We start from the raw sequence: 24,488 nt of genomic DNA, 5'->3' as shown, positions 1-24,488 counted from the left end.
ATACATTTAACACACATTCCGTAGGTACTCTAATTGTGTCGACACTCGTGCGCCGAGCGATTAGTCGCCTCAACAGCTTAGATGTAAGCTTACCAGAGAGAGAGAGCTGTTTACGATCCTTTCATAAGTAAATTGATGCCAAATGTTCGTAGATAGTCAATCTGTCAATAGCTTATAAGAGGATGTTTTGTTCTTCTATTTACTGTATGATGCGCCCGCGTGAAAGGCCCCGTTTCCACTGACACGGAGCGGGGCGGAGAGGAGCTTAGCGGTGCACGAATTGACCAATCACTATGCTCGAATTTTTTTCCATTGAAGCGGAGCGTAGATAAAGAAGGTTAAAAACCAGTAATATGGAAACATTTCTTTTAAAATACTTTGTCTTGGGTACCAGACCTTGACAGATCACAGAACACTAAAAGTAAAACAACGTCATTAACAGACCGGTTAAAAGGTGGTGACGAGGGTACCAAAGTGAATAGGACTCGACCGGAGTGATACCTCGGCCTCACAGAAAACCGACGTGATACAACGCTTGCGTTTTGTTTCGTTGTGTGAGTGAGGTTACCAGAGACCCGATTACACTCTCTCCCAATCCCCGATTTCCCAACAACCCTTAAATTTGTAGACAAAAACACCAGAGTCAAACGTTATTAAAAGATGTCATCCTTGCCAAATCATAAACTGATCAGTACTTGCCTCATCAAGTACAATGCTAACTAAACTGTATTTAATAGAAGACAAGACGACTTGTTTGCCAAAACTTCTAGCCTTAAGTTAACATGCTGAACAGAGTTAATCATAAACCCTACAATATACACGACACTAAGTAACTTGGAAGAAACAAGCGCACCATGTTCTAATTAAAACCGATCAACTCAGGAACATTGTAATAAAGAAAAAGTTTTACTAACGCAATTGGTTCACACAATGCAGTGACTAATAAATTTATGAATTTAAGACGTTATTATCGACACTAGGTGTGACTGTACTAATTATGAAGGCAACAAAACAATCTAATAAGGAAAGTTGAGTGCAAAGTCCCACGTTTGACATGTTCCTGGTTGTACAAGTTCCTGGTTACAGGCGACAGCGTTTTAGAAAGTCAAAGTTAAAGTCAAAATCATTTATTTCAAATAGACCAGGAAGGCACTTTTGAACGTCAAAGTAAATATGATAATATTAATAACGTCTGTCTGTCGGTCATTAGCTAGCTATTTGCTCGTTCCAAAGTGTAGATTTCTATGGAGAAGAACGAGCAAGAAACTCCATAGGTTACTCTTTTTCAATCAGATTTACAATACAATTCTTGGTTAATTGAATGGAATGGAAAGGGGTAATTATCTCCTCTTAACCGGTTCTGAATCAATAACAATAGCACACGCTGATAAACTTGAAGTTTTTAAAGTGCTGTATGTTCTTTATCTACCAGATAATAGAGAACGTTATTTGTACGAACTATTTACCACATAAGTACATATATCAGGTAGGACATATGCTATCCGCAAACTTTCTTTCGCCTTACAATTTTTTCTGCCCATCTTTGTATACATTTTTTTTCTTATACACCGTGGAATTTTACTCGTTGGGTTCCCGCGGCAGAATGACTTGCCATCAGTAGTACTATCCAAACATAGAATTAAACTTAGCAAATGCAAAATATTTTTTTCTATTTTTTTTAATCTCTTGCTTCATCCTATGACTTAATCCTCACATCCAGTAAATCGATTTCAGTTGCTTCAGGCCCGTAGTACAAACTTAGTTAGCGCATGTTAGATGCTGGCTGCGACGCCAAAGCAGACAATGCTGTATGCTGTACGAGTATATTATCACGTTACTCGAAACGGGAGTAAAGAACTTATTATAATATGCATTTACAATGTTTAACATTAGTGTTGAAATTTAAGTCTAGTAGTCAGTTTTACAACAAGTATTAGAGCTAAGTGTGGAAGAGCCATGGTTCGGCATGAATGGGCCAGCTCGACCGGAGTGATAACACGGTTCACAAAAAACTGACGTGAAACAACGCTTGCTTTGTGTTTCGTTTTTTAATAGATTTAGAACATTTAAGAATTACTATTTTCTTTAAAAAAATAAGTCATCATTGTCTACTCTAGCGAAAGCATTCCTAATTATATCCTTATTTCTTTTACAATTAGTGTGAAATTTCTTGAGTTAAGTTGAACAAACTCACGACACATGTTTACGAGCTATAAACCGACCCTTTTACTTTTTACTGCACTTTGCCGCGTGATTTTGCCCCACATTGTTCCGTGAGTCTTTTTATCATTGCAAGATTTTTGTCAATATTTTAAAAAACCTGGGCGCTTTATTCAAACCAATCTCAATGTCAACGCGATTTCAAATCCAATAAAATCTCAATAATTATTCAATGTAAAAACTATACAACGTGTAACAAGAATATGCATATCAATTGTACGGTGTCTAGATAACATAAAAAACGATATGGGAAGGGTTTTTTAAACTCATGTTTTCATGGTACCAAGTTATGAATATTTTCAATACCGCCGCCGCGCGATACAAAATTAGGTAGACAGGTACTAGGCGATTAGATTTACAGACTAAATGTTTTGTAATACTAGCGAGTGATCCCTGTAGAGTTGTGACACGTGTGAAGTCAAGAACCACCCGACAACAAGTATTTGTTACCATTTTTTTTTAAACTTATTTTAAGCTAAGTATTTTGTTACATGCTGTATAACTCCATTCGTAGCTGTTAAAATAGCATTCAGACGGAATATAAAGCAAAACTCAATAAAATTTAATTCATTCAATATCCGCGCAATAGGGATGCAACGGGTGCTAGTGTTGCAACTCAAGAGTATGTTTACAATATCAATGTCGATCGATCGCAATTGGATTCAAGAGTAAGCCCTCAGGACGTTTAAGAATACTTTGGTAATTTCTTCAATTTCAGCATAGCGGTACATCTTGAGTGGTAGTAAGCTTTACAGTTTACAGTCTTCATACACTGCATTTTTGTGTCTGTGCGCGCTAATCTCAGAAACGGCTGATCCGAGTTGGATGCGGTTTTCACGAATATATTGTGGGATGCTTAAATTTACATTTAGTGTTTGTTTCATGTCAATCGGTTCATAAATAAAAAAGTTATGTCAAATTAAAGAATCACGTCGAACATTCTATGCTTATACCATTAATCTCCGCAACTATTTGACGGATTTGGTTGAAATTTGGTACAGATATAGTTTAGAACCTTAGAAATGACATAGATATATTTTTATTTTAAAAAATTAAAAAATAAAAATAAGAAATAAATTATTTATAAATAATTCTATGTCGATCGTTACACGACTTCGGTTCATGTTATTGTTTTAATTTATCGAAAAAAAGTAAATAAATAGTAAAAAGGTATGAAAAAAATAATATCAATATAATAAAACATTTAGTACAAAGAAAATGCTCTAACGGAGTATAGATAATTCTATGTCGATCGTTACACGACTTCGGTTCATGTTATTGTTTTAATTCATCGAAAAAAAGTAAATAAATAGTAAAAAGGTATGAAAAAAATAATATCAATATAATTAAACTTTTAGTACAAAGAAAATGCTCGAACGGAGTATAAATAAATAATCCAAGTTGTCTTTATCCTCGATAGATGGCGTTGGGATCGAAATAGATCGCGCTATGGTTTCGTTACATTCATTTGGTTGGGTATCGGCCGAGCGCTTCGGTACTATCGTAGAAAAAGTGTATTATCAGTCGTATGATTATTTGTCTGTAGTGGTCCTGCTGTTTCGTATATTCTAAATTGGTTTCGTTGTATTTGTCAATTAATAAGTTTATTTGTTGGGTTTTCCTGGTTTTTTGGTTAAACTATTTAACGTAGGTTTAGTTTGATATCGATTATTAGTAGTTACTGTAGTTAGTTTTTTTAATAAAATTGTAAGTCTAATTTTTTTTAATTAGATTAGATTTAAGTCGTTTCTTTTAAATTATTTAGTTTAAGCTTGGTTATTATAGCATAGAGGATAGGTTGTAATATAGTTTCTTTTTTAATTGTTATAAATTCGTAATTCGTAGCTTTCTTTAGTTTTAAGTTAGTTTAAGTCCGTTTTTAAACTATTTTTTCAATGCCCTAAGTGAGTATACATCTATTAAATTCAAACGCAGAGCTCATTATGTTGATTTTTGAAGAGTTCCCTGGAATATCTTCCACATCTCATTTTTGAAGAGATCCCGCGAGATCGGGAACTATGTGGTTAAAACCAAAAATTTGCCGGAAGTCACTATTCCACGCGAACGAAGTCGCGGGCAAAAGCTAGTGCTTAATAAATACTTTGGTAAGCTGAAATCGAGAGCGGCAGTTGCACTTGTGAAAATCTTATTCAAGCAACGAGGCAGTTGGGAAGAAGACGTTATTATTTTTAATATTTTACGGGTGAAGAAAGCTACTTCGAGCCATTTTTCCTCAATAACTCTTTGTATTTTTTGGGGTCGCTGCTATGGATGGTACTTATAGAAATCTATGGGGCCTATGATGACCAGCAAAGGTACGCAAAATAATGCCAATGGTCTTCCCACTTGAGGAGTTACAATGGGCCCTTGTTTAGATGTTACACATGAAACGGTTCCAAAAGTGAAAAGGTTTCACGGTACATATTAAAACACATTCTTCATACACATTGATTTTAGTTTTAAGCTTAATTGAGATTTGTGTGTATATTCTATTCAGATCGAGATTGCAAATCAGATATTTTTCAGACTCAGTGATATTGTATGTCAGTTTATATAATTTATTACTAGCTACTTCGGCGCGATTTCACCCGTTCTGCTCGGCTCGTTTGGGTCGTAGCTTGATGTTTTGTAGCCTATACTTACCTCTGTATTACTACTACGTTATACCTTCCTCGATAATTGTACTATCCAACACAAAAAGATCGATAGTTCCGTAGAATACTCAATTCCAACAAACAAGAAATCAAATCTTTCCTCTTTATAATATTAATGTAGACGTATATTTTATAACCCATACTAATATATAAAGTTATAAGATAAGTTTGTTTGTTTACTCGAACATGCTAATCTCTGGAATAACTGGTTGGAATAGAGTAATTATTTTTGTTTGGATTGTCTATTTACCGAGGAAGGCTATAAATATGCTTCAATCAATAGTATGAAAACGCACGGGAGTAGGTTGTACCATAAATATACAGTATGTTAACAAACAGAGGGCGTTGCTGTTGCGGGTGCTGGCGAAACCCGCAATAGTATACCATCCATACATGGTATAAAAATATTACCATTCAAAAACAAAACTATTTTATTGTTTTAAATATTAAATTGACACGTAAAAGAAACACTCCGTGCACGCGTAATTGAAGGAAAGCAACGTTGCAATTTATTGCTGGAAAATATGCTGATATTTTTGTTTTAATCTATTAATGATATAGATTAACGAGTAAAGGAACGCCCTCTGTTAGTTAACATACTATATTTTTCTGTGTTCAATAACAATTGTATTATGATACATCACGTTCTACGAGCAGTGGTCCACTAAAGAGCAGGTCTCGTTTCCAGTTGCTATAGAATTCGGTTCGCGTTTGTCACAGCTTCCCAGTGCATTGGTACGAAAGTCACGTTTCAAAACGACTTGGGGCCACATGCACGCCCCCTGTTTGATAGGTGAAATAATTTGTTGTGTTACCTTCTGCCATTCGTAGTTGAAATTTGAATTTGTAATCGTGAGGAGAGGAGAATTTCTAATTTCACGTTTGGTGTTTGTTTTCAACAAGTGATATGTATAAATGTTTTATGATAAACGGTTTTAATGAGCTCTATTCTTTCAATCAAGTCCTTACATTTGATATCCATAATGAAGGTAGTTGCGGAAAAAATAGATTACATCGTATGGCCAAGATGTAACAAGATTAATAGTGTTTATCAAATATTAAATAGATCTGTCATTAGGAAGAGAAATAAAATTCCAATAACTAAAATATTACCCGAAGAAAAAAAACGGGCCAAGTTAAATTAAGCTATTTAACACATTGAACGCCGTGGTGGTCACCAGTGACCGACGTTAGCGGAGGATTTGCCTTCAACAGTTTTCTATTGGCATTTACAGACTTAATAATAATAAAAAATAGAATATTTTGATAGGGCCGCCTCCCCGCCCCCTCAAAAAAAAGAGTTACAAAAGTCTTAAGTTTCACAAAAACTAGTAAGATTACGTCACTTTATTGTTCGGGACACAATGTAGTCTAATTCCGTCTGATTGTTGCGTGGACAACGAATCTTGATCAGTTGTTGTATTGTACTGTGAAAGGTCTAGCGTTCAATTCTGGGCCCAACAAGGGTAGCAGTCTAAATTGTACTGATCAATTCAATTTTCTTCGTAGGAATTGATTTTGTTTTGTATTTTCACACTTGGGAATTTTCAGTAGCAGTAACATAGGTACATTCACTTATCGTCAATTACTTACGAGTTGTTATCGCTAATTTTAACCAAATTTAAAATTAACCTTCTATATATACCTAATATACATATTAAATATAAATCAATTGCTGTTCATTAGTCTCGCTAAAATTCGAAAATGGCTGGACCGATTTTGGTAATTTTGGTCTTGAATTATTGGTCCAGGGGGAGTTTAAAAGTTGAGAAAATAAATGTTTGACGCGGTACTAAGTTTGCCGGGGCAGCTAGTATACTATAAGCCCTTTTAGAATACAGTCTCCTCGTAGTTTCCATACCTAGACCTAAATACTGAAATGTAAAAAAAATAAATAAGATAAATTTAAAACAGGAAAACATAACCACTAAGAAAAGTCGCGGTGCAGTGTACGTACAACAAAATTTTATTTAACAAAAAGCGAAACATCCAAAGTAGATATTCAGCAAACCCTTTTAAAACAATACACGGTGTCACATCTAAACAGAACACTGGCCGCACACAAACCATTAAACACAATACCAACAAAAAAAAGAAAATCAATTTAAAAACAAAAAATGGCGGCGTATTTCATTACATCCCGTACCCACGGCCTAAAATACGATCCCTGATATAATCCGCGGAGATATCAGAATGTAACCCAAATGTTAAATTAACCGAGGCATCTAACAATTTCAACCATTTTTCACCCAATAACCATTTTGTTGGATTTATAAGCAATTGAGGAGCGTCCCTATCAATGGCTGCCACGGATTTATGGTGTTTTAAAGGAATTTTATTCTATTAGGCATAGATTTAGGTTGGGTTAAGGACTGGCCTTTCTGCCGTATTTTCATTTTAAATACTTGAGTTTAGGGTAAGCGTCTGAAAGTAAGTTAAAAATTAAAAAAGCCCGTAGCGTAAATATATGATTATGTCAATCGGTTTTTGAAACTCAAGTAGTATTAATATTAGCGTAGATTTTTAGATACCTAGGATTTTCTTCTGGGACGTGGGTGCATTTACAAACCTGAAACAACAATTTGTGGATCACACAATGAGTTGCTCCGTGTGGGAATCGAGCCCGCTACACGTTGCGCGGCAGCCGGTCATCCAGCTGCACAAACCGTGCAGCCGAATTAAAATAACTGATTTAAATGTGAATATTTACTTTATTCTCAGTTTAAGTTAAGAAAAATCAATGTGAAATTCTGCGAATGACTTATCATAAAACCGTTCAAGGTGGGTAATTTGAATAAATTTTCAATATGCAAAGATTTGCCAAGTTTGAAATCGCGGATTCAAACTTATGAACAAAATCCTTACGACTGGATGAACTTCATTCTCTTGGCGTTTGTAAAATATTTATAACTTGCTGAGTTTTAAATAGCTGTACTGTTAGTTGACTTAAGACCTGTGGCTGGGCCTACAGTTCCGTGTATTCTTAAAATTTTGGCTATTTTGGATCTGTAATTAATTTTGAGAATAAGTGCGGTAACTTACGGTACTAGACGGACAGATATCGACCAGATTGGCGATATATTAAAGAAAGGCCAATTTATTTATTGTATTGGTTTTTTTTTGCAGGAAAATAAAATCATTTCATTTACAAGTCTCCTTGCAAAAAGTATATCAGATTGTATGCTACTGTATGTATGTATATGTACGGTAAGTTCGCACGAATTTAAGTCTGGTCTCTGTTAGTTAAGTTTGCGGTTTTTTTTGAAAGACGTAGAAAGCAAAAAAAGAACTTCCTTTACTACATCCCTTAATCTTAACCTATTAATTTTATATAGTTTTTCTCTGTACTTACTTCTTGCTCGGTTACTCACTAAACAATCTATACTAACGGACATAGGCTTATCTAGCAGGCCACTGAGTCTGCTCTACAGCCTCATATATCACGTCACCAGCCAATAAGCGGCCACTGTTGACTACCACGGAGAAGGTTTGAACAATACCTATACATAACAATCTCTTATTAAAATTGTTTTATGCCAACTGACACACAAACTTATGACATGCACACTCGAATTTGAATTTTACCGATATGTCGACACGTATTTTCATAATGGACAATAGCCTAGGTACCTTTTTTTGATGACAGGGGAAACCTTCAAAAGGCGTCTAGCTTTCTGTGGATAAAAGACTAGGGAGTGTGGGATTTTTACCTCACTAAAACCACTTCGGTGGCCACCCTCAACACCTGTAAGGGGCACCGGGTCCTCTAATAGACCTGCCCCGGAGCTCCCATGGTAACCCAGGTACCTTGACGTCGAGGAAAATCCAGTATGATGTGATTGCACCGGCCGCAGCAGTAAAGTGACGTCAGAGTATAGTAGACGCGTCGTGTGCCTCCGTAACTCGATTAACAATCCTTCCGCGTTATATAATTGAAGTCTACATGAGCGTAGGGCTGGCAGCAATAGAGTTTTTCATGGTAATATTAAAATTAAGAAAAAAAAAGTATATGGGCAGCTGTGATTGGCATTTTTGGAGTAGAGGATGATTGTATTTTTAAATGTGGAATATTATAACATTCCAAGCATAGGTACAATAATCGTAAATGTGTTGGTACAATGTTGGCGGTACTGTAGAGTTATGGTTTAATAAAAAGTAGTTTTATGAAATTAATCACACTATCACACTAATATAATTATATAAATGTGAAAGTTTGGATGTTAGTTCATTAATCACGGTTAAACTACTGAACGGATTTTCATGAAATTTGGTACACAGACAGGGTATGAGCTGACTTAGGTGATAGGATTTTTTTTATTTCATGGGAACGTGGGCGAAGCCGCTAGCAAAAACTAGTATTGTAATAAAACAGCTACTTATCGGCTAAATACTAAATTAAAATTAGATATATTTAATGAAGTATCAGAAAATGTTGTTTTAAAAACTATTTCTTGTTTATTTATTATATTTACGCACGTAACTTTTTGACGAGGAACTCGACTAGTTTCAAGCCATGCTAGAGGCTCATATTCATGAGCATCATTGATATCATATTCATGAGCATCGCGACATACTGTAATAGCAGCGCGATAAACGCCGCATCGTATGTCGCGGAAGGCTTGAAACTAATCGAGTTTCTCGTCAAAAAGTTACGTGAGTAAGCCGATAACATAAAAATTAATTTAGTAAGTCTCACGAAAGTTTTAATAAAAATATTTCTTGTTTCTTAAAAGCCCTAAGACCGCCCGTACCAACCCTGCAAATTAATTCAAGTAGGTATACTTGACTTCTATATGAAATTTCCTTCACAAATGACACCGTGGGATTCGTTCTCGCCAGGTGTAATGCTTCCGAAGCCAATTTTGCTAGCTGTACAATTTTGAAGGTTTCATATTACCCGGTCCGACTGCTTTGTGTAAAGAAATCAATATTTTTGAATACGGTACCTACATCCCTTATATTGCGTAGCTTATATTTTTACTGAAAAATAATCGTGGAATATAGAAAACTTTTTGTTTTCACTTAAACTGTACTTGTATTAGTTTTACGTTGTATTTAATATATTTGGATTGCTATTGATTAAATACCATTTTATTTGTTGTGGTTCGTCGTTCTATGGTCGTTCTCAATGTTATGAATGAACAATAATTGCGTGCCAGAGTATGACTATAAACAAACTATAAACATAGGTCTCTCCAATGGCACGCCACTGAGCTCGATCTTTAGCTTTACGCATCCAACCACCACCTTGCGGATATCGTCAGTCCAAGCATTAATGTTCAAAAACACAAGACTTTATAATTCAACCATGAATTGAAAATAAGTAAATCACCAAGTATCAGTGACCGCAAAGGGTCTCACTCACTTTCAGATTTACGATATCTCTCGTTCCTATCGACAACTATATTATTTTGGGTCACTGGGTGACATTAATGGCGGTCTTAAGGTCTTAAGTGCAGGTCCAGGCATTTTATACAAAGGCAATCGAGACGAGGACGGCCCCAGAACATCGTGTAACTTCATGAGGAACTTTATAAATAATGGTGTGGGTGATTACACTCTTTTGTTGTGTTATGCAATTTTAAATTACAGGGACTATTTACAAAAGGGTCAATCGTGAATAAAATATAATATGGGCTTTTTTGCGTTGCCCCACATTAATTTGCTTTTAATTCGTAAATTTTAATTGATAATTAAGAAATCGTGAGACCTTTTTAAATACCATGTCCCGGATTTTCTCCTGTATCGTGGTTGCGTTTTACAAACATAAAAATTTATATACACATAGCACCAGATCCGAAACAACCATATGAGGATCAAACCAAGAATTGCTCCTTACTGGAATCGAAGCTAGCGTGGTAGCCGATTGTCCAGCCACCGTGCCAATCATGCAGTCTTTATGGATGCATTTAGCTTCCACCAATCCTATTTATTAGCACTGGTGGAAAGATGTGTGCTATGGATAGCTACTATAGATATATCGCATACTCGACCTTCGTATCTTCATAGCACATCTGACTCGCACAGCTAATAACTTAGTATCAATGGAAACAGTCACATAGTTTCGCAGCCTAGCTATTACATCTTCGTAGCATAGTTACATAGCACATCTCTGGTGGAAAAGCACTCTTAATCCAAAACTGCCCTTACGAAATCTATGAAAAGAGTATATTGTTATCTTATGTGTGCCAACCCTGCTTTTATGGACCCTCAACTTAAAATTGTAGGTGAAACTTGTTGACAGTTTATGAAATTTGATCATGTTTAGTCCAACATCCTGATGAACATATACTTTCTGGAAACTAGTTAGTGAATGAACGGACAGTCGAGTTTTCTTTTTTATTCATCGTTAGTCTTTATTGACAGTAAAAGACTGAGAACTGTTATTTGAAACTCTGTTTTGTAGAATTTTAGAGTCTATTTTTGTTAGAATACCATTTTATTTTACTGACTTGATCATTAGTGCAAAATATTTTTACTTTCAGCGTTATTTAATGATATATAATATACTTTTAAAGATTTTTCATCTGAATATCTTTTTACTAATATTATAAATGCGAAGGTTTGTGAGTTTCTGTATTAATGTGTTTGTGTGTGTACTTATATTTGTTACTCAATCTCGTCAAAAGGGCTGGAGTGATCGGGATAAAATTTAGAACAAGGGTGGTGGATTATGGTCTGGAATACCACATGGGTTACTTTTTATCCCGCAGGAACACAGGCGAAGACGCTAGCAGAATTTACTTAACTTGATGAAGACTTGGCTTTGATTACTGGATCAGTAGGACAAAATTCACAAAATCGTCACATTTTTTTATCCTCAAGGGTAGACACTAGACAGATGATAAAACCGCACGAATTTATAGGTACATACGACGAAACATCAAGTTATACAAAACCAATTTATCATGGTCTCGCTTCGTCTTATCTTTCCCCACATTCAAAGATCAGTTTATACTAGTTGTATAGCTTGATATGATAGTGAAACTGTAAACGTCATGTAATAGTTACACATTCGAGTTTAGGCCCCAACAGACGAATGTTCGTTACGTTAGTTTCCTGTTGCAAACGACATTCTTCCGATGGACGGTAAAACAGAAAAAAGTGTGTCAATTCTGCCTCGTTGGTTGAGTGGTCGCAAGTGCGATTGCCAGGCAAGGCGTCTCCATTTTCCTTTCCGAGTCGGGCAAGGTGGGTTCTTTTGGCTTTTCGAAAAACTTCTCAGTAGTATCACGGAGTCTGGAATTGTGCTCAGTATACGGCAATAGGCTCACCCCTTATAAAATGGGACTTTGTAACACATATGGTGATAAGTGAGTGTACATTGTACAGTCGCATTACGTGCTGTAACATGAACCTCTGCTTACTCTATAGGGGATAAAATGCGTGACGATAAGTGTGTGTGTTAGTTCTGTGAGCCTAATAGTTTACAAACAGTGATTTCATTTAATACCGATGACTGGTAATATAAATTCGAAGGAATTTCGAGGTTCAATGAATTAGGTTTTAGAATATAAATTCAAATTGGACTCCTGCTTTTTGAGTCGGAGCCCCGGTAACCCGCTATGTATTCCACAGCACAACATAGATATAGTTGATTCGTTTTTGGTAAGAAACTATATTTACAAGAGACAATTTAGAACAACTATCTCTTTTTCCGAAACAACTGATCTGCTATTAAGTTACATCAACGCATGATCATGATTGCGTAATTATAAGTACCCACGTAATTATGAAATGGAAGCCCATTCAATTTGCTTCTCGATTGCAGCTTATTAATGGTTCCAATGTATCCTGTTTAGTAATTATAGTATTGTTACCTATTTAGGTATATTATTCTAATAATTTACAAATAGCCTCAAATATTATATAATAGCTTAGATTTAAATTAACTAAAAATAACGCTTTGCTCACGTAAATATAATACCATCTCGCGGTCCCATACTTCATACAAAAAATAAAAATGCAAATTGTCCACAGTCGAGTTCTTCGTCAAACAGTTACGTGAGTGAGCCGATAACATAATAATTAATTTAGTATGTCTCACGAAAGTTACAATAAAATAATAATTGCCATGTTTAAGTGCATTAAAAAAAACAGTCAACGTGTACTTCTACCCCTTAACCTAAGCTCAAGAGCTTATGTCAGAAGTTCCCAACTTCTTACCAAGGTTTGGAGTTCCAACGCTAACTTTAAGTTCAGTTAGTAAGGTTAACAGTTAAATTAGTAATACAGTTTACACGGCGGGAAACAGTCTAAGTCGTTGTCAACAGATAAAACTTACACCTGCTCTTTGAATTTCACGTCTTGCAACTTTTATATGAAAACTATTTAGTGTTGCAATTGCAAAATGTATTTTTAAAAGCAGTAATTTACATGGAAATGCCTTGTTTTGGAGTTTATTAAGATTGTTTAAGTTTTTCTGGTATAACGATTTAGTTGTAAGAAAAGTTTAAATGCTTTTTACTTTTCTTCTGAGTACCTAATTAGTGTTTTTATTTGCTGTTGTTGCAGAATAATTGTACTTTTCTGACATGAGTTGTTAAGTGTTTGAGAGCCATGCTTCGGCACGAATGGGTCGGCTCGACACTAAGTGATACCACGGCCTCACAGAAAACCAATGTGAAACAACGCTTGCTTTGTATTTTGTTATGCAAGTGAGGTTACCGAATGCTCAACGTCCTTTTTTTTCAATCCGCGATTCCCCAACAACTCTTAAGGCCGGCAACACACTTGTAACGCCTCTGGTGTTTCGGGTGTCCATGGGCGGCGGCGATTGCTTACCATCAGGTGACCCGTGTGATCGTTTACCTTATCTATTGTTTAGCTTATACCATAAAAAACAATGTTCTGACGTACCTAACGTGACTTTTGAAAGAAGAAGTAAATTAGTTAAAGGACGTTATTATTATTATCTAAAACAGTTATAACAGCAGTCAAAAAATTGCTTTAAGTGGGATTGTTCAATTGCCATTTCTCAAAAGACAAACTCTTTAAAAGGTTATCAATCGCCGTTATTCGGTAACAATCGGCTATTGTGCGATTTATTCGACGAATCCGAATACGAGTAGTTGGAACTCTTTGATGTGGAGTGTCCTCAGCAAACTCTTTTATTTACCACAACGAATTGTCTCAAAGACCTTTCAAAGGTGTTGAGACGAAAATCCGAAACGTAAAACTATTTTCGAGAATGCTTTTTTTCTATTATTCCCTTTAAGTTGTAGTTTGTTGATTATTTTTTTATGTTTATGGAACGATTTGTTTGTTTGGTGTTTATAGAAAGGCGACAGTCGTCTTTGGTGAAGTTGTTATTTAGCAATTTTTTATTTTTCCTAATATTTTGGCATGTTACACTTAAGTCGTCGTCACGCCCTTTATTTCCCAAGGGGAGGGCACAGGTACACATTAAGGCATGTAATGCCATTGTACAATGTACACACGCTTTTCACCATTTGTGTTATAAATCCCATGTAATAGGGGCTGAGCCTATTGCCATATATCGGACACAATTCCAGACAGCTTGCTACTAGTGAGAAATTATAAGTGTTGATAAATTAGTCTAAACTTAGTCCGTAGCTACTTCTGTTATACAATACTCCAACAAGGTTATATTACACTATACTTTCCGTACAACCTTATAACCTCACACGACATCAATCCCCAACCTATAAATAAAATCCCCAAACATCAAAGCGCTTAAACAATTTAATCACCGACGATACATAAACAGGAACCCAAACAACCCGAGCATCGAACTAATATACCGTCTGCAAAGATTCCTTGTGAAACTACAGCATATTTGCTTTGTAGTGTAACACTATGAGTTTCGGTACGCATTAGCATTTCACCCGGTTGCGGTTCATTTGGTTCCCTAATTGTGTACAATTTTGTTTGTTCTCATCTATATGCGTTGCGTACGCCCAACTCCTGGTTTAGTTTTTAATTAAACTACGTTATTTTGTTGGCAACTGCCATGTTTTTTTATAAGGGTAATAGGCTCGTTCTGTATGGCAATGGATTTTGAAATGTAAGTGGTGAAAAGTTAACTGCTGGTGTGATTGTGATTTATATGATTGTGAAATAACGTTTGCGTTGTGTTTCGTCGTGTGTGTGTGAGGTTACCGGAGGCTAAAAGCTGGTTATGCACTGTTAGCTCCTCGTTGTTTTGGGATCCTAGCTGTTGAGGAAAGAGTGGCGCTGATCACTTGCAACTACCCCATAAAAACCTACAACACATCATAAAAACAATATTACCAAAATTATAATTCCAAATTGAAATCTATTCATGTATACTACTACCCATAACTTACCCATACTTTGTCGATGCGTTCAGTGGACCATTTGCATATTCTTTCGAAAACTTGGCAGCCAAAGTTGTGGTCTGATAGAAAACTGAAAATTCAACGTTTCGTCTTAATGGATCCGCGTCCATAACCGATTCAAAGTTTTCCGCTTTGCCAGAACACAAGTTGGCTGTTCTAAACTTTGCCACATCACTCTTATGGAAATTAATCGTTGAGCCGAGTTAAGGGATTTTCTAGACAAATCTATTTGAAAAAGTTTGCGTCTAATTGCTATTGTCCATTTTAATCAACGTTTTAAAGATTTATATTTTTAAACGACTTGATTGTGAGTTTTAAGTTGGTATAGAAAATTTATTATTGAAAGTTTATAAAGCATGATTGTCAGTAGAATAATAAGGCTTTAATATACATAATATGAAGAATAAGAGTCGATGCATTTCTGAGTAAAAAATAGAATTAACTTTGAATATTTCACCAGCTCTTGGACAGCTGCACGAAAATTGTTCAGAAATTACTTAAAAACAACATTTTTATGGCATTAAAAATGTACTTACCTAAGTACAACTACCATGACAGATAGACAGAGACCACAACAGAAGTCCTTAAATCTTAGAACCGCAAAAAAGGAACACAATTATCGTTTCCTAAAAACGACCAGACACCGAAACAGTCGATATAATAACAGAATAACAATTTCCATCGCCAAACAGGAAGAAATCTCGGTAAGGAAAATTGCGGAGAATGAGATCCAAACACTCGTCAACAAGTCGATGTACAATGACGTCACAAGATCGCCGGATATTGAAAACGTTCGAACTTGTTCAGAGTCCATGTGATGACGTGTTTCGTTCGATCCATGGATTTTGACGACATTTGTTTTGACGCTACGGATTAAGGATCGATCCATTTATACGTAACTGCTGCTGGGATTCGTGTCAAATGGGATATTAGGGGAATTATTTGAGCTTTTTATCGTGTTTTCTTTAGTCTGCGTTGTTGGTCGAGTGGTCATAAGTACATACGACTGCCGGACAAGGAGTTTCGGGTCCCGCGTCGGGCAAAGTATTAATGGGCTTTTTTCGGTTTTTTGAAAATTTCTCAGTAGCACGGAGTCTGGAATTATGCTCAGTGGCAATAGGCTCACCCCCTATTACATGGTACTTATAGCACAAATGGTGAAATGTGGGTGTACATTTTATAGCGGCATTACGTGCTAAAATGTGCGTTTTATTTTTTGTTATTTTGTATGGTTATGCAGTTAAACGGCAGTAAAATATTAGTCCTTTAAAATTATAAATGTAATTTATTTCAATGTATTGAATAGAAAGAAATCACATCAACAAAACAAAGTCTGTCCTGTCTTGAGAAAAAGAAAACAACGACAAACCTCAATAAATAGTTTTCCTCGTCTTATATTGGAAACGTAAAAGCCGCTAATATTAGATTTCCACACACTAAAAAGGGCGCAGAGCTGGAAACAAATTAACTACGTCGACGTTTTTATTACACGGTTTGTCCCACGTTTGGGTGCGAACTTTAAGTCGGGCGCTAGGTTCCCCTCCAGTAACTTCGTGACCAGGTCTTAAAAAGTGAAATTCATGACGTTCAGTACTTAGAAAGTATTTCCATTTAAAAATTATGTGCCGTTTACATACTTGGGACAGATTGGAGGATCTTCGCACGCTGTAGATAATTTATGTTCGTACTTCGTTGAAGAACGGGAAAAACCTCGCGTCCTTTTCTGGCTCCTTCTGTCACCGAATTAATATACCGTCCCCACTCCTCCTTCTCTTAGTCGTAACATGATTTTTTCCTCGATAAAAGGACTAAGATACAACACAAAAATAATGATTTAAATCGAAACAGTAGTTCTGGAGATGGCACGTTCAAACAAATAATCACGCTTTAACTAAAAATCATGGTTTACTCACGTAAATTAATAGAGAAAAGCTCTACTAGTTTCGAGTCACAGAGGGACTCTTCATTATTAGCAGCGTGCGGAGCCTACTCTATACTACAGATTATTGATTGTGATTTTTAGTTAATTTAGTATGTCTCACGACAGTTATTATAAAAATAATCAAGCTGTAATTATGTAAGTTATATATCTATAGATATTTCAAACTGAAGCTTTATAGATAATATAACACTAATACCAGGGTTAAGCAATAACCTAATATTAGATTAATTTAACTGTTGCATGATATTCGTAGCGTTAAAACTAATAACGTTACAGGGTAAATGATTTTATCGTAACAATAAAATTGTATGGCAACTGTTACAATTACAACTGTGTAGTTTAGTAGATTGTTATTATTTAGTGGATAGAGCTACTAATATTGAGTTTAGTTTATAATTAACTTTGTGATATATTATATATAGGGAACCAGTTGATAATGAACTAGAGCAGAGATGGCAAATATTTACGTTACAACGCCATACCATTTTTGCCATCAAAATAATATTAATTAATATTATTTTTTTTTCGAGTTTTGTTAGCATGTTAGGTATTATTCATATATGAAAATAAGAAATAGGAACAGATATTGTTATGAATGACGTGCCCATAATATTGTGCTACGTACCATCAATGGCACGCGTATCATTTGGTGCGCTATCCCTGACCCAGAGCCGCCATCGATTTCTTTGTTACAACTAATTAAGAATGAGATAAATTTAGATACAACTAATGAAATTTTCGACTTTGAAAATGTCTTTAAAACAATGTATTGATATAAGGCATATTTACTACCTACCCCAACAATGTCAATCACATTATCTTACTTATACAACAAAACAATAACTAAAACAAACAATAATTTAGCGACACGCACTTCCCACAACCCAATACTAACTCGACTAAGTAAATGAAGTCGCTACCGCCGGTGTAGTCACGTAAAATATTGTTCTGCCCATCCCAGAGGCATAACCTTTATAGTCGAGTCCAGTGCACCTGCGAATGAGTTATGCGAGAAGATTTATTATATCAGATAAGGTTTTGTATCTGGTATAACGCAAATGTTAGCCATATATCAACGTTTTTCTTCAACGTTTACTTTGTTGGGAAGTAAATTGTGGTCCTTTTGGTATACCTACGCGGTTAGAAGGACCAAAAATGGTTTTTTAGACTTTTTTAATAGATTAGTCATTTTAAATAAAGGTGGACTTGAAATTGTTAAAGTTAATTACTCTCAGTAGGTAGGGCTACTGTACCCTTAGTATGAGTTTGCTTTACGTTTAAAGTGATCGAAACGAGAGCGCGTTCGGCGCTTTGATTGGTTGGTTCATTCACGCCGGCCAATCAAAGCGCTGAACGCACTCTCGTTTCGTTTTCGTTCAACGTAAAGCGAACTCATACAAAGGTTACTGAACAGTCTAACATACCTACTCATTTAATTTTGTTTGTCTGTCTGTTTATTTTAGGATTATTGTATAAACGCACTATTAGGTATGTACCTATTAAAGAAAGTAACTTTTCGTATTCTACCATTTCGCATCCATTCAGCAAATGCGTGGTTGTAACAATTTATTAATAAATACATCATAGTTGGAAATCTGCCAACCCACTTGATTCTGAAGAGTAATTTTAGCATCACTATCGCCAACGTCCATACCATGTTGAAAACACCGGTTCTCGTCCGATCACCGAAGTTAAGCAACATCGGGCGCGGTTAGTACTTGGATGGGTGACCGCCTGGGAATACCGCGTGACGTTGGCTTTTTGCTAAAAATGTTTATGATAATTTAATTTAATATTAAATTTTGCCTTATATTTATTTATATTTTTTAATTACGCGTAAATTACGTACATTTCAGTTTTTTGGAAATATATTAGATACTTTTAAGTGAAATTACAGGGTAAATGAATTTAAATTTATCTTCAGCGCAAAAAAACAAAAGAGGGAACCATTATATTTTCACACAACTTTGTGAAATAAAGTGACAGCAATCCATCATGTCGGGGGAACTCGCACAAATTACATATCATCACGCTATAAAAATCAAGTACCCAACCACAAATTGGAGTAAATTTCCAAAATTATTATAATGTCGCCATTTCCCCCGGCCTCGCTCGTTAGCATCGCTTTATCAAATACTCACAATTTGTTTGCAAATCGTAATATTTTGTGAGATTCGAAATAATTTTTAGTTTTGTCCCTGTTTTGAATTATTTGGTCCTTTGAGTCGAAGTTGAATGAAATTGGTGTGTGATTGCAGATTTCAAGAAATTGGGTATTCTAATTTACTTTAAAAATTAACCTTCATCTCCAATATATTTGTTTCTTGTCTCAAATGCCTAAAAAAATCCTTAGCATTCAAGTATGTAGTTACTACGTATGTTTTAAGAAGAATAGGACCATAATTATATTATTATTCGCGTAGTTTCTAAGTTCTACAATTAAACAACATAAGACATCACTTTAACCAAGATAAACTCAAGTCACTATTCAAGCATCTCAGTAAATGAGTATATGTAGGTGCGTTGCGGTCACCAGCAGGTCAAACTATCCTTTTCTGTCAATTTCTTTCAAAAAATTTAATCTTTATTGTATTGATACAAAGTAGAAAATCAAATGAGTAATTTTGACAGATTGGAGTAGATTGATATGGTACATAGAAGTCAAACCAACTGACAATCACTAAGTTTCTACCTAGAAATTCGAGCACCGTGTTACGGCATCACCTTACGCCGGTCTAATTGTATTGGGTAGTACATCTTCTATGCATATAGCATTAGTTCCTTGACTTTGCTCAGTCGGTCCTACTGTGGTGCTTGCATTGAGTTAGCCACACGACAGACACACAGAGAGGCAAGTAGTTCCAATGTAAATACAACCATATTCAATTTAGATTTGGTTTCAAGTAAATTGAAAATCAATTGAACAAAGGATTGTAAGATTTTCGTGCCAATTGCTCGGATTGTACAGTTTGCGTAGTCCTACACATATATAAAGGAGAATGCTCGTTTTATATGGGCTGTTGGGTCCCAGTGGAAAATGGTTGTGTCTTGACGATTTATAGTTTATTTAATAGTACCTAAAGACACATAGACATTAGAAACTATTTCATACTAGATAGACGTTGTTATTCATCATGGTCATTGGGTAGTATATATTATTATATATTTGGAATTACTATAATTTCAATGCTGCGCAAAGCAAAGCAAAGTAGGATATACCATTATGTAGTTAATTTGATATTATATTTCAGTGGAAGGTGGGTAGGGAGGGATTAGCCCTGTAGTGGGAAGAGCACGGCTAAAAATAAAATAAATAAATAAATATTGCATCCTAGACATCGATAATTCACAATCAGTAAGTACTTACCACACACATTTCCTATTATTTCTGAAAACATGAAGCATATACTTGAGGAACCGATCACAATTCCCACAAACATAACTTAGAATAAACTAATTAACAAAACATAATCACGAACAACACAAAACTATTATGTATACGGTGGAATATTCGAGAAATATCGATAATATTCTAAGAAACTATGTACCTATGTATATCTGAAAAGGCACCCATAAGTTCTGGCTCGACGGTTTTCTACAACAAATTATTAATACTTCGCTTCTCACTTATAATAGCCAGTAGCGATCAGGTTGAATATGACCGAACAAATTAATGCTCCAATGAATCAGGTCCGGATTTCATAGAGAATTGATTTATCTACCGATTGGTCGAATGTAGATTGGTTTGTGAATTGTGATAAATAATTATGATTTAGTTTTATTAGAATCGAGCAGTTTTGGTCCTTTGGCCTGGAACAGACGTATCACCTGATGGTAAACAATTGCCGCCGAACATGGACACCTGAAACACCAGAGGCATTACAAGTGCGTTGCCAGTCTTTTGGGGGTTACGAATATAAGGGTTGCTGGGTGCTTGGGAAGATTGGGAAGGGGGGATAATGCCTCCGGTAATCTCACTCACACAACGAAACACAACGCAAGCGTTGTTTCAGTTTTCGGTGAGGCCGTGGTATCACTCCGGTCAAGCCGACTGATACTCACCGAAGCATGGCTCTCCTACACTTAAACTCACTTTCTCAATTGCGATCTCCAACTCACGTGACAAGTATGAAAATTATGAACCATGAAGCCTATCATAGTCCAGGAGTAGATTTCCCCGGGCTGTTGATGTGTGAAGAATGGTTTTCACTTCTAGTACGCGTACCGTGATTTAAACTAAACATTGTCATTTTGCCAAACATTTTTTGGAAAGATGCCAATGTAAACTGATGTGGAAGGGTAATTTTGATTCGCTTATCGCCAACGTCCATACCATGTTGAAAACACCGGTTCTCGTCCGATCACCGAAGTTAAGCAACATCGGGCGCGGTTAGTACTTGGATGGGTGACCGCCTGGGAATACCGCGTGACGTTGGCTTTTTTGTATTTTTTAACTATTATTTTTTTATAAACTACTTAGTTTAAATTGAAATAATTATGCAAACGCTCTTTAAAAAATATTTTGTAAAACAAAATATTTTCTTCGACTTCCTCTTTCTTATACAAGTCCCATGAAAAATGCTAATCTATATATTAATACGTGATGCAAAAATTTTATATTCCTTTTTACGAAAATTGCGCGGACGTAGAAGCATAAAATTTGGTACACTTATAGTTTATGTGTAGGAGAAGTCCAGAACGCTAATATTTTTCAATAATAATGCTTATAAAGTACATTAAATCAATAAATAAAACATTACACACACATGCATAGTATCTGATCGTATTTGACAAAACGTCAAAATTGACAGACATTGCGGTGATATTCTCACGTCTTATATGAATAGAGTTTTATAAAAGAGTTTGTTTGAGTTTGAGTTAAATAAAAATTATCCTTAAACGTATGTTAAGTGGCATTGTAAATTAAATCGTATATGGTCGAATTCCGGCCACTAGGCGACCACTAGTTATCATAAATGGGGTAAATATTTCTACCTGCGATTTATTGCCACAATATATATACTGCGCTATTACCTACTGAGTAGGTATCAACTCTTTAGAAAATGAAAATAGAATATTAATTTGCAAGACTAACCGCCGCACTCAGAGACATTTAATGATTATTTAAACTATTCCTTAGTAACGATTTTGTATCGAAAACAATTACTAAGGACTGGGTTATAACCATTAAATGACTCCGAGTGCGTTAGTTAATAATAGATTACCGAACCCGACCAGCTTTTCTCTTTGATAGAGATCGTCATTACTCAACTATTAGGTCGAGCAATCCATTTGGGTTTACACGTAACAACAAACGTAGTTAAAAAAAATAGAGCATTATTTGGAATACTGCCAACAAATACTGTATGTATACAGTAATTTTAGCATCACTATCGCCAACGTCCATACCATGTTGAAAACACCGGTTCTCGTCCGATCACCGAAGTTAAGCAACATCGGGCGCGGTTAGTACTTGGATGGGTGACCGCCTGGGAATACCGCGTGACGTTGGCTTTTTGCTTACTTTTTGTACATATCTAAAGAGGAGGAGGGCCAATTACCCCTTAAGAATTTTTCCTATCCCCGATTTCCTAACAAATTCCTAACCCCTAAAAAGCAGCAACGCCACTGGTTATTGCGTGCCATAGGCGGCGGCAATTGCTTAACATCAGATGATCCGTCTGCTTGTTTACCGGTTTATACTTTAGTGAACAGCGAGTAAAGTTTCCTAAGAAAAGGAGGATCCTCCGACCAGGCGAGGTGATCAGCCTGGCGGGCTTTCTGCCCAACTGTTGTTCGTTGGGATTTTCTATCCGTGTTAATTCGCATGCAAACTTAATATGTGCGATGCAGGATATTTGTGACGTCATCCATTGATTTGCTCGTCGATAGTCTATGTGCGACTTCTGTCATCTGTCACTTGTCAATGTGTCGCCACATCACTCCCCCCCAAGACCGGAGGTCGATCATGTTGAGACGGCTGTCGATGCTTGAGATGAGCGGTGCCAGAGCCAGTGTAGAATGTCCCTTAGTTCCAGTGAGTCGGAACTGTGCCGCTGAATGCCCAGTGAGTCGGGTGAGCGGTGCAGGGTGATACTCCAGTGAGTCGGAGTAGTGAGGCTCGCAGTGTCCCACAGTGAGTCGGGGAATAGATGCTGCGAGGGTAGGTGCGTAGTGGCTGGCGTCTGCGTTGACGGGAGGAAGGCGTCCTCAGACCGTGTGCAGAGTGCTGTGCCTAGACGCTGATGAGGCCGTAGGGAAGAACCAGGCTGCATATCTTCAATGTAGCGTGTGGTGGTCCCTGATGAGGCCGAGGATGCTGGTTGGCTGCGACTTGATTACCGCTCAGCGGAGAAGTGATGGGTGAGGGAGATGGCGATAAGGATGACGGTGCTGATCTGCTCCGTGAAGGTTGGTTTCAACCACGTCGGGGTCACCACTTTAGGGAACAGAGAGTAAAGTTCCCTAAGAAAAGGAGGATCCTCCGACCAGGCGAGGTGATCGTGCCTGGCGGGCTTTCTGCCCCACTGTTGTTCGTTGGGATTTTCTATCCGTGTTAATTCGCATGCAAACTTAATATGTGCGATGCAGGATATTTGTGACGTCATCCATTGATTTGCTCGTCGATAGTCTATGTGCGACTTCTGTCATCTGTCACTTGTCAATGTGTCGCCACAATACCATAAAAACATATCTATTTAACGAACTTGTGAAAATAATATTTTTCAGGAAACCTGAGATATGTGACTGAGAACAATATACAGCTAAAACTGAAATAATAACTCTTTAGTGCTATTTAAACATGTGACATAACCAAATAAATTATTTAATTGTATTAAAGATTACAAAAACACACGCTTTGTAATAAATCCATTAATTAAGTTACGTACCTAGTTCAATACTAAAAGTACGTAAATGCAAAAGCCTTTTAAATTCCGTTTCCTAGTAATAAATCTCTGTATTCTCTCAGTGAATAATCCTGCAAATAATACGCTGAAGGAATATTAAAGTTCGCATTTAATAATCCTTATTCCACTCCGAAGTTCTAGGAAGAAAGTACTAAATGAGTTCGTGGAGTTTTGAAGTACATACAGATGAACATGTTGTGTAACTTGTCTAAATATTGTTTTGTAATACTGCAACATAATTATTATGAACTAGCAACATTGTCAGCATAGAATAGTGACTTAAAATATTTTTGTTCCACTTTCTAAAACAAATTATATTCTTGATTATTGTACTACATATTTATATTTAACTCATTTTTGACAAAAACTCGAGTAATTAGATTTATGCAATTGACGGCAGATATGTAGTATCTATATGTTGCCCAGGCTTATAAGCCATACT

At 36.1% G+C, this 24,488-nt stretch overlaps 1 protein-coding gene and 3 non-coding genes across 4 annotated transcripts in view; all 4 read left to right on the top strand.

Annotated features, from left to right (window-relative positions):
- The window catches only part of LOC118270005 (uncharacterized), a 226,449-nt gene that overhangs the window by 115,297 nt on the left and 86,664 nt on the right, over positions 1-24,488 (top strand). The gene's annotated exons all lie outside the window — the stretch shown is intronic.
- Positions 18,779-18,897, top strand: LOC118280024 (5S ribosomal RNA). The gene has a single exon (XR_004784063.1). It is a non-coding gene; the product is annotated as a 5S ribosomal RNA (ribosomal RNA).
- LOC118280030 (5S ribosomal RNA) lies at positions 21,458-21,576 on the top strand. Its single transcript, XR_004784068.1, has one exon. It is a non-coding gene; the product is annotated as a 5S ribosomal RNA (ribosomal RNA).
- Positions 22,534-22,652, top strand: LOC118280018 (5S ribosomal RNA). The gene has a single exon (XR_004784062.1). It is a non-coding gene; the product is annotated as a 5S ribosomal RNA (ribosomal RNA).

Source organism: Spodoptera frugiperda, chromosome 15 (genome assembly GCF_023101765.2).
Source record: "Spodoptera frugiperda isolate SF20-4 chromosome 15, AGI-APGP_CSIRO_Sfru_2.0, whole genome shotgun sequence".
In the NCBI taxonomy this organism is placed as follows: Eukaryota; Metazoa; Arthropoda; class Insecta; order Lepidoptera; family Noctuidae; genus Spodoptera; species Spodoptera frugiperda.
The sequence above is the reverse complement of the archived record's forward strand: the minus strand, read 5'-3'. Positions and strand labels throughout refer to the sequence as shown.